Genomic DNA, 11313 nt, shown 5'->3' on the forward strand with positions numbered 1-11313 from the left:
ATGTCATTCTCGCGAAGAGACCTTCCCTGAAGGCCCTACCTAAATGCTACTCGTGTTCTACACCTGCCAGCTACTTTCTATTACCGTGCCTTGTTTAATTCTGTGTCGGCAATGTTCACAATCTGTTGCTTTCTTGGTTTGGCTTATTTATGTGTTCTGTTTCTTCCATTACCATAAACTGCCAGGTTTGAGATCAGGGATATTGTCACTTTTTCTTCTCACATAGAGCCTGGCACATTCGAGGTGCTCAATATATGTTCATTGAATGAAAACATGCTATTATCTCCATGGCCGGAGGTGTTCCTTAGGTGTTGTGTGTGGGTTTTTTTAATGATTATTTATTTTTGAGAGAGAGAGACTGCATGCACATGTGAGCGGGGAAGGGACAGAGAGGGGGGAGACAGAAGATCCCAAGGGGTCTCTGTGCTAACAGCAGAAAACCCAATGAGGGGCTCAAACCCATGAACCACGAGATCATGACATGAGCCAAGGTCGGTCACTTAGCAGACTGAGCCACCCAGGCGCCCCAGGTGTTCTTTTTTTACTTCTGTAATATGAGTTTAGAAACACCTATTGGGGGCACCTGGGTGGCTCAGTTGGTTACGTGCCCGACTCTTGGTTTGGGCTCAGGTCACGATCTCGCCGTTTGTGGGTTTGAGCCTCGTGTTGGGCTCCATGCTGACAGTGCTGAGCCTGCTTGGGATTCTCTCTCTCCCTCTCTCTCTGCCCCTCCCCTGCTCACTCTCTCCGTCTCTCTCTCTCTCTCTCTCTCTCTCTCAAAAATAAATAAATAAACTTAAAAAAAACACCTATTGAAAAGTATAGGGAAGCTTTTGATATTGAAGATGTGAGTAAACACTGGAGTGATTGACTAATACGGTATTTACTGAGTTACTATGCCTTTGTATGTGTTAACTCATCTAGGAGACAGGGAAGTAGGTGCTATCATTATCCCCATTTCACAGATGAGGACAGTGAGGCACAAAGCAAGTAATTTGTCTAGGGTCACAGAGATAGTTCATGATGGAACCCAGACTTAAATTCAGGTGGTTTAGCATTAAAACCTGTGCTCTTAACCACTATATCATTGCTTCTTTAAGAAAAGTCTTCTAGTCCCTTTTCAAAAGCCCGATATGAGGGTGCGTGGGTGGCTCAGTCGGTTAATTATCTGACTTCGGCTCAGGTCATGTTTGTGTGTTCGAGCCCCATGTCGGGCTCTGTGCTGCCAGCTCAGAGCCTGGGGCCTGCTTCAGATTCTGTCTCTCTCTCTCTCTCTCTCTCTCTCTCTCTGCCGCTTCCCTGCTCACGCTGTGTGTGTGTGTGTGTGTGTGTGTCTCGCAAAAATAAACATATTTTTTTAATTTTAAAAAATTAAAAGGCCTGCTATCTATTTGTCTAGTATAGGTCTGCTTAGAGACCGGAGCTGAATAAATATTCTATGAAGTTCCCTCCCAGCCCTATGAATTAGTAAATGTACTGCCATCTGAAATGCATCTTAACTTTAGTTCTTGTTTCTTTATATGGATAGCCAACTTGAACCAAGCAGTGAGAGTCAAAGCTCCAAAAATTTGGCTACACTATCAAACCAAATGTTTGAACCAGTCAAAGCAGTGTTCTTGAAATACGCTACATTGGATACGACACCAAAGGCACAAGCAATAAAAGCAAAAATAAACACATGGGACTACATCACACTAAAAAGCTTCTGCCCAGCACAAGAAACAATCAACAAAATGAAAAGACAACCTGCGGGATGGGAGAAAATACTTGTAAACCATTGATCGTATAAGGAATTAATATCCAAAATGTATGAGGAACTCCTACGACTGAATAGCAAAAAAAAAAAAAAAAAAAAAAAAAAGGAATTTAAAAAAGCAAAAAAAAAAAAAAAAAAAAAAAAAAAAAAAGACTCTGATTTTAAAATGGGCAGAGGACCTGAATAGACAATTTTCCAAAGAAGACATACACATGGCCAACAGGTATGTGAAAAGGTGTTCAACATCACTCATCATGAGGGAAATGAAAATCAAAACCACAGTGAGATATCACCTGATACCTGTTTGAATGGCTAGTACCAAAAGGACAAGGGGCGCCTGGGTGGCTCAGTTGGTTAAGCATCCAGTTTCAGCTCAGGTCATGAGCTCACGGTTCATGGGCCCCGCATTGGGCTCTGTGCTGACAGCTCAGAGCCTGGAGTCTGCTTTGGAGTCTGTGTGTGTGTGTGTGTGTGTGTGTGTGTCTCCCTCTCTGTCCCTCCCCCGCTCAGGCTCTGTTTCTCTGTCTCTCTCTCAAAAAGTAAATAAACATTTAAAAAAAAAAAGATCAGGAATATTGTCTCTTTTTCTTCTCACGTAGAGCCTGGCACATTCGAGATGCTCAATGTATGTTCATTGAATGAAAACATGTTATTATCTCCATGGCCGGAGACGTTTCTTAGGTGTTGTGCTGTTGTTTTTTTTTTTGTGTGTGTGTGTTTATTTATTTTTGAGAGAGAGAGAGACTTTGGAAAAAAAAAAAAGACAAGAAATAACAAGTGTTGGCAGGGATGTGGAGAAAAGGGACCACTCGTGCACTTCTGGGGGGGGTGTGGAATGTAAATTGGTGCAGCCATTGTGGACAACATAATGGAGGTTCCTCAAAAACTTAGAAAATGGAGGGGCGCCTGGGTGGCTCAGTTGGTTAAGCGTCCGACTTCAGCTCAGGTCACGATCTTGCGGTCCGCGAGTTCGAGCCCCACGTCGGGCTCTGGGCTGATGGCTCAGAGCCTGGATCCTGCTTCTGATTCTGTGTTTCCCTCTCTCTCTGCCCCTCCCCCGTTCATGCTGTGTCTCTCTCTGTTTCAAAAATAAATAAACGTTAAAAAAATTAAAAAAGAAAAAAAAGAAAAAACTTAGAAAATGGAGCTGCCATATGATCCAACAATTCCATTTCTAGGTATACATTCCAAGGAAATGAAATCAGAATCTCAGAGATATTTACACTCCTATGTTCATTGCAATCCACAATAGCCAAGATATGGAAGCAACCTAACTCTGTCAAAGGATGAATGGGTTATAAGAGTAACACATTTGGGGAATCTAATGTACAGTAAAGTAGTTATAGTTATACAGTATATCAAGTATACAGTTATATAGTTATACAGTATACAGTTATCAAGTATACAGTATATAGTTATACAGTATATCAAGTATACTGTATCATATACTTGATAGTTGCTAAGAGAATAGATCTTGGGGCACCTGGATGGCTCAGTCTGTTGAGCGTCCGACTTCGGCTCAGGTCATGATCGCGCGATTCGTGAGTTCCAGCCCCGCTTCGGGCTCTGGGCTGACAGCTCGGAGCCTGGAGCCTGCTTCGGATTCTGTATCTCCCTCTCTCTCTGCCCCTCCCCTGCTGTTCTCTGTCTCTCTGTCTCTCTCTCAAAGATAAATAAACGTTAAAAAAAAAAGAAAAGAGAATAGATCCTTTTTTTCTTTTATTTTATTATTTTTTTAATATGACATGTATTGTCAAATTGGTTTCCATACAACACCCAGTGCTCATCCCAAAAGGTGCCCTCCTCAATACCCATCACCCACCCTCCCCTCCCTCCCACCCCCCATCAACCCTCAGTTTGTTCTCAGTTTTTAACAGTCTCTTATGCTTTGGCTCTCTCCCACTCTAACCTCTTTTTTTTTTCCTTCCCCTCCCCCCATGGGTTTCTGTTAAGTTTCTCAGGATCCACATAAGAGTGAAACCATATGGTGTCTGTCTTTCTCTGAATGGCTTATTTCACTTAGCATCACACTCTCCAGTTCCATCCACATTGCTACAAAAGGCCATATTTCATTCTTTCTCATTGCCACGGGAACCCTCTTGCACTGTTGGTGGGAATGCAAATTGGTGCAGCCACTCTGGAAAGCAGTGTGGAGGTTCCTCAGAAAATTAAAAATAGACCTACCCTATGACCCAGCAATAGCACTGCTAGGAATTTACCCAAGGGATACAGGAGTACTGATGCATAGGGGCACTTGTACCCCAATTAGTTTTTAAAAAGAAATCTGCTACAAACTATCAGCGAAAGTAAGCTGATTTTCTTAATTCTCTTAAAGGTACAGCACCTTCAATAGATAAATAAAGATGTTTATTCCTTTCAAGAAACAAGCCTTATCAGATGGGCCCTTATCAGTTATCTCTTATCATATAACAAACCATCCAAAACTTGGTGCCTTAAAATGAACATTTACTTAGTATAGGTACACCTGGGAGATATCATGTGCGTGTGAAATAAGCCGGTCACTAAAAGACAAATATTGTAGGATTCCACTTCATGTGATGCGTCTAAAATAGTCAAATTCATAGAAACAGAAAATATAAGGGTGGTTGTCCGGGGCTGGGAAGAGGGGGAAGTGGGGAGTTGTTTAATGGGTACCGATGGGGGGCTCGAACCCACGAACACGAGGTCATGACCTGAGCCGAAGTCGGACGCTCAACTGACTAAGCCACCCAGGTGCCCCAAAGGGTCATTATTATTTCTTTCTCACAGTTCTGGGGGGCCGGAATTCAACTGGGTGGTTCTGGTAGTGTGGCTTGGGATGGCTATGTAGCTATGTTCATCTGCGACCTTTGACCTCTAAGGGCAGCTGCGGCTGAAAGTTCTAAGACAGCCTCTAACCCTTCAGTCATATAACCTGGATTTCTTTATGGCGTGGCCCGCTCTACCTGTCTTTCCCACCGAATGCAGCTAGAAATCAGGGGTCGACTGCATGGGGCAGTTATTTCAAGAATCAAAAAAGTAAATGAGAGTAGGCACTTTGGGAAAAGGCCAGAACTCAAAGCATCATGGAAACAGTGGTGAGTGTACTATTTTGTTTTTTTCCTTTCTCTGCCATCCCCTGTCCCGAATTTTCAATGCAGCCCAAAACCCATCAGCGGGCTTCAGCATTGACAAAGAGAGCTTCAAAAGAAGTCTAGTTGAGGCTGGAGGGGTGGGAAAGGAATCTTCTGAAACTCAAAGAACGGAAATCTTCAGTTATGTTTTTCTTTCGCTTTCTTGGTTCTTTCACACCTGGCCTAAAAGCAATGGGTGGTGGCAGTAATAAGGCCTCTATGTTTCACTTGAAAGAAAACAATATGTTGATTCTAAGCAGTGTGGTGAAAGTGAGCATTCTTATCTTGTTTCTGATCTTAGGGGGGAAAGCATTTAGACTTTCACTGGTAGGCGTGATGTTGGCTAGAGGCTGTCACACACGTGCATGCGCATGTGCGTGTGTGTGTGTGTGTGCCCTTTGTCAGATTGTGGAAGTTGCTTGTCTTCCCCGATTTGCTAAGAGTTGTGTGTTGTTGTTGTTATTCTTTACTGAGAAGATGTTGGATTTTGTCAAAAGATTTCCTGCATAAATTGAAATCATCACGTGGTTTTGGTCTTCTTTTAATATGGTAGAATTCACTGGTCGATTTTGAATATTGAATCAGCTTTGCGTTCCCAGGATACATCCCGTGTGCTCATGGTATATTATTCATCATGGTATCTACAAATAGGGACGGTACTGGAAGTCCTGCCAATGCGGTAGGCAAGATAAATATTTAAAAGGATACAGATTGCAAAGAAAGAAATAAAACACTTGCCATTTATAGACAACATGATAGTTGTCTCCATAGAAAATCCCCAAGACTCCATAAAGTGACTGATAACTCATCACTGAGTTTAGCAAAGTCACTGAATACAAGGACACCACACAGAAACTTTTAAAAAACGAATTCTATTACACTAGTAATAAACAATCGCAAATAGAAGTTGAAAAAACAGTACCCTGCATCATTCACCATGAAAAGTGGGATTTACCCCCTGGCTGCAAAGATGCTTCGACATACACATATGAATAAATGTGATACACTGCACTCATGGAATGAAAAATAAAAATCATGTGGTCATTTCAACAGATACAGGAAAAGCATTTGACAAAATACAACATCCTTTCACGATAAAAAATTCTCAACAAATTGGGTATAGGAGGAACATACCTCGGCACAACAAAGACCACGTCTGATAAGCCCACAGCCAACATCAAACTCAGTGATGAAAGAATATGAAAGCTTTTCCTCGAAGATCAGGAACAAGACCAGAGTAGCCACTCTCACCACGCCCATTCAGCATAGTACTGGAAATCCTGGCTAGAGCAATCAGGCAAGAAAAAGAAATGAAAGGCACCCAAAGAGGAAGAAGTAAAATTGGCTTTGTTTGCAGATGGTATGACCTCAGACGTACAAAACCCTAAAGACGCCACCAAAAACTGCTAGAAGTAAAAACGAATTCAGGAAAATTGTGGGACACAAAATCAACATACAAAAGCCTGTTGCATTTCTCTACTCTAACAACAAAACAGTTATAAACGGAATAAGGAAAATAATCCCACTTACCATAGCATCAAAAACAATAGAAGACTTAGGGGATAAATCTCATCATATTTTTTTGAACACTACATAAATAGGGGGGAAAAAATCCTAAAATTTGCACGGAGCCAAAAAGACCCCGAATGGCCAAAGCAGTCCTGGGAAAGAAGAACAAAGTGGGAGGCATCGCACTCCCTGTTTGCAAACTCTGCCACAAGGCTAAAGTACAAAACGGTATGGTACTGGCATGAAACAATGACACACGATCGAGAGCCCGGAAATAAACCTCCACATATACAGTCAACTAATATTTGACAAGGGAGCCAAGAATACTCGATGAGGAAATGATCATCTCTTCGAGAAATGGTGCTGGCTTCAGCAACAGTTTCCTGGATATGGCAGCAAACACACAAGCAACAAAAGCAAAAGTCAACAAGTGGGACCACATCACACTAAAAAGCTTCTGCCCAGCAAAAGAAACAACCAGTAAAATGAAAGGCAACCTGCGGAGTAGGAGAGAATATTGGCAAATCCTATCTCTGATAAAGGATAAACATCCAAAAAACCATAAAGAGCTCATACAACCCAACAGCAAAAAAAAAATTAAAAACCCAATTTAAGAGACATGGGCAGGGGAACCGAATAGACAGTTTTCCAGAGAAGACATTCACATGGCCAACAAGGACATGAAAAGATGCTCAGCATCACTCATCATCAGGGAAAACCACAATGAAATATCACCTGATGCCCGTTTGAATGGCTATCATCAAAGAAAGAACTGTTGGCAAAGATTTGGAGAAAAGAGAATCCTAGTGCACTGTTGGTGGGAATGTAAATTGGTGCAGCCACTATGAGGGTGCCTGCATGGCTCAGTTGGTTGAGCATCTGACTCTTGATTTCAGCTCAGTAGTGTGGGGAAAATGAACATTCGTGATCCCAGGGCCGTGGGATCGAACCCCGCGTCGGGCTCTGTGCTGACGGCTCAGAGCCTGGAGCCTGTTTCTGATTCTGTGTCTCCCTCTCTCTCTCTGCCCCTCACCTGCTTGCGCTCGCTCTCTCTCTCTCTCTCTCAAATATAAACATTGAAAAATAAAAAAAAAAGATTCTCTCTCTCTCTCTGCCCCTCTCCCCCACTCTCTCTAAAAAAATAATAAATAAAATAAAATAAATCGGTGCAGCCACTATGGAAAACAGTATGGAGCTTCCTCCAAAAATTAAATTAAAAATAGAACTACCATATGATCCAGCAATCCCATTTCTGGGTATATATACAAAAGAATTGAATTTCAGGTCTCCTACGTTGCATTGCATTCGGATCTCCTACGTTCATTGCATCACAATAACCAAGATACGGAAACAACTTAAATTTCTGTCAGTGAATGAATGGACAAAGATGTGGGGTGTGTGTGTGTGTGTGTGTGTGTGTACATATATGTATGTGTATATATGTATATATATATATATATATGTATGTATACACACACACACACACACTGGAATTATTATTATTATTTCTTCTGAGAAAGAAGGAACTCCTACAATTTACAACTTGGATGAACGTTGAAGGAACTGATGTTAAAGTCTTCAGAACCAGGAATATTGAGAGTGGATAAGGTTGATGTCCCAGCTCAAGCAATCAGGCCGGAAGGGCCAAATTCTTTCTTCCTTCACTTTTTTGTTCAATTTAGGCCCTCGGTGGGTTGGATGATGCCCGTCCACAGAGGGAAGGGCAAACCACTTTACTGACTTCACGGATTTCATTGCTGATTTCATGCAGAAATGTCCTCCCAGACGCACTGAGAATTAATGTTGAGCCAAGTATCTGAGCACCCCATGATCCAGTGAAATCGATGTATGCAATTCACCATCACCTGCATTCGCAAATTTTTTGATTCTCCTTCCATCAAGAAGTGTGGCCGGGGGCACCTGGGTGGCTCAGCTCGTTGAGCATCTGACTCTTGATCTCGGCGCAGGTCACGATCTCATAGTTTTGTGAGTTCGAGCCCCACGTCGGCCTCGGCTCTCGCAGTGCAGAGCCTGCTTGCAATTATCTCTTTCTCTCTCTCTCTCTCTCTCTCTCTGCCCCTCTCCTGCTCGCTCACTCTCTCTCCCTGACTCTCAAAATAAAATAAACATTAAAAAAAAAAAAAGAAGTATGGCCTATGTCCCCTTTCTTGAAACTGGCATGGCTTGCAATTCACTTGTAACCAATTGAATGAGGCAAAAGTAATAGTGCGCATTTCTGAAGCCAGGTCAGAAAATGTAGTGCCACTTCTGCCTTTTGCTCCCTGGGACGTTAATGTTAAGGCCCTGACTCACCCTGTAAAAAGTCAGACTATCCCGAGGCCACCATGCTGTGAGGCAGCCCCGGTCGCATAGAAAGGTCCCATAGTAGAGTTTCTGGTCAACCCCCTCCCCTGACCAGCCAACAGCCAGACAGGCGCGTGAATGGTGATGCCTCCCTATGATTCCAGCCCAGTCTCCCAGCCGAGGCCCTAGTCATGGTAGAGCAGAGAGAAAAATGACTCTCACTGTGCTCTGTCCCGATTCCTGACCTATAAAACTAGTGGGCATGATGAAATGGTTATGATAAGCCACTCAGTTTTAGGAGTAATTTGTTACCAAGCGGTGGTAACCAGAACACATGACTTAACAAAGCTGAGTGTGATTAAGTTCTCAGAACGGTCTGTGCACTCTTACCAAATATGTTGTTCTGCCTCTTTGGGCTCTGCGGGAACCTGGAAATGGCCTAGAGAAATTCTCCCTTTTGGAGAACGGGAAAGGGGAATTTCTGGATCAGAACCCGATTTTGATTTCAGCTCAGGTCATGATCTCACGGTTCATGGGTTCGAGCACCACACTGGGCTCCACACTGGCAGTGCAGAGCCTGCTTGGGATTCTCTCTCTCTCACTTAAAAATCCAAGAGTGAAGGGGCGCCTGGGTGGCTCAGTCTGGTTAAACGTCCTACTTCGGCGCAGGTCGTGATCTCATGGTTCGGGCCTCACATGAGGCTCTGTGCTGACAGTTCAGAGCCTGGAGCCTGCCTCGGATTCTGTGTCTCCCTCTCCCTCTGCCCCTCCCCTGCTTGTGCGCTGCCTCTCTCTCTCTGTCTCTCTCAAAAATAAATAAACATTAAAAAATTCCAAGAGTGAAGATGTCTCCGGGGAGGCATCGGTCATCAACCACACAGGTTTAGTTTCTGATCCTAAATACCGTGTGAATGTTTTACAATTTAATCTGGTTAACATTAGGTTCTTGTTTATTTTTGTAGCGACTGAGCATAAAATGCAGGTTGGTCCAGTTGTGTTAGTCATAAAATATATCAAGTGATCTTAATTAAATAGTTTCTAAAGTTCAGAATTTTCTCCCTGTATAAGATAAATTCCTTTAGTTAATATTTCCAGATACACTCAAATGACCAGTGCCTATCAGTGTTTGAGAAATCTAAATTCAGGAAGTTCTCTTGTTTTCAGAGCAGCTAAGATACTTGATATTGTTAACAAACAGAAGAAGTGAGAAATTCCACGTTAGGTTTTAATTAGAATGGACTCGGTGAATAGAAGGAACTGAAAACCCCATTTCCAGAAGGTCAGAACAGACCCAATGTAACAAGCATTACCTCTTGAAATGTCAGCCAAATTTTCCTGGTGTTCAACATGGCTACTATTCTCTGGGCTGGACTTAAGAAAATTTCTACCTTATAACCCAGAATGTCTCCCCAGCTATTGTAAGCAGGTACTTTAGGGAAATTGTCAGATCAGCTACAAGAAGCACCCTGGAAGGTTTCCACCTAACCTCTGAAAGGTTTCGGGAGGCAGCCAACTCCACACTCACATCAACTGTTTCTCTTCTAAACCTGGAAACCATCAGGATGTTTTACAAAACCTGAAACCTGTATGTTGCAAACAGTGTCTTTTCCTCCTTAATGCCTTCGGCGATCTTCTCAAGAATGCATGCGGTGGCAAGACAAATCGGAAGAGGCAAAACCTCAAAGAGGTATTCCCCATCGCTTCAGTCACTGGGGGACATTTGTTCTTGAGGTCATAGGGCTAGAAAAATGAACAGAGAAAATACGCGTTGGAGGCTTGAAGTGTCAGGAACTCTTTATCATCGGAGGGGCAACTAAAGCCAAGAGAGATAGCTAATCTGCCCAACTCTGAGCACAGGCACCTTTAATTATGGAGACATCCTGCTTCTCAGAGCAGAGCGTAGAAACAGTAGGAAACACTTGAATACATAAGTGACCACCTATCACATCCAGAGAAAAACAGAGGAAGCAAGTAGATCGTGAGCTGTCGCTTTGCCTCTTTCGACTTCCATTTCTGCCACCTGCCCACCAAGTCTATCATGTGTCCCTTTACTCTGTGTTAACCCTGCTTTTCCTCCATGTAGCCCACCCGCTTACTTTTAACCCAGAGACCCACCTGCCGCCATACTGGTTGCTAGGAGGACTTGACAAGGTAAGGTATTTCCGCAGTAGAACTGTGTAAATTGCAAAGTGTGATTTAAATGTGAAACATTATTGGGGCACCTGGGTGTTTCAGTTGGTTACGCATCCAACTCTTGGTTTTGGCTCAGGTCATGGTCTCACAGTTCATGAGATCAAGCCGCATGTCAGGCTCTGCACTGTCAGCACAGAGCTTGCTTAAGATTCTTTCTCTCCCCGTCTCTCTGCCCCTCCCCCACTGGCGTGCGGGCGTGTGTGTGCACGCTCTCTCTCTCTCTCTCTCAGAATAAATACACATTTAAAAAAAGTTAAAAGAAAGTGAAACATTTTTATTTTCTACGCTAACCTGATGTCAACATCCTGTCCCACCCTGCCTGGAATGGTCTACGTCTCCTTAAGAATCAGAAGAGATGGAACTTTACTTACTGTCTTTACCATTTTTAAGTATACAGTCCAGTAATGCTAAGTATATTCCCATTGTTGTGCAACCAAC

The sequence above is a fragment of the Panthera uncia genome, chromosome X, assembly GCF_023721935.1.
Source record: "Panthera uncia isolate 11264 chromosome X, Puncia_PCG_1.0, whole genome shotgun sequence".
Taxonomy (NCBI): Eukaryota; Metazoa; Chordata; class Mammalia; order Carnivora; family Felidae; genus Panthera; species Panthera uncia.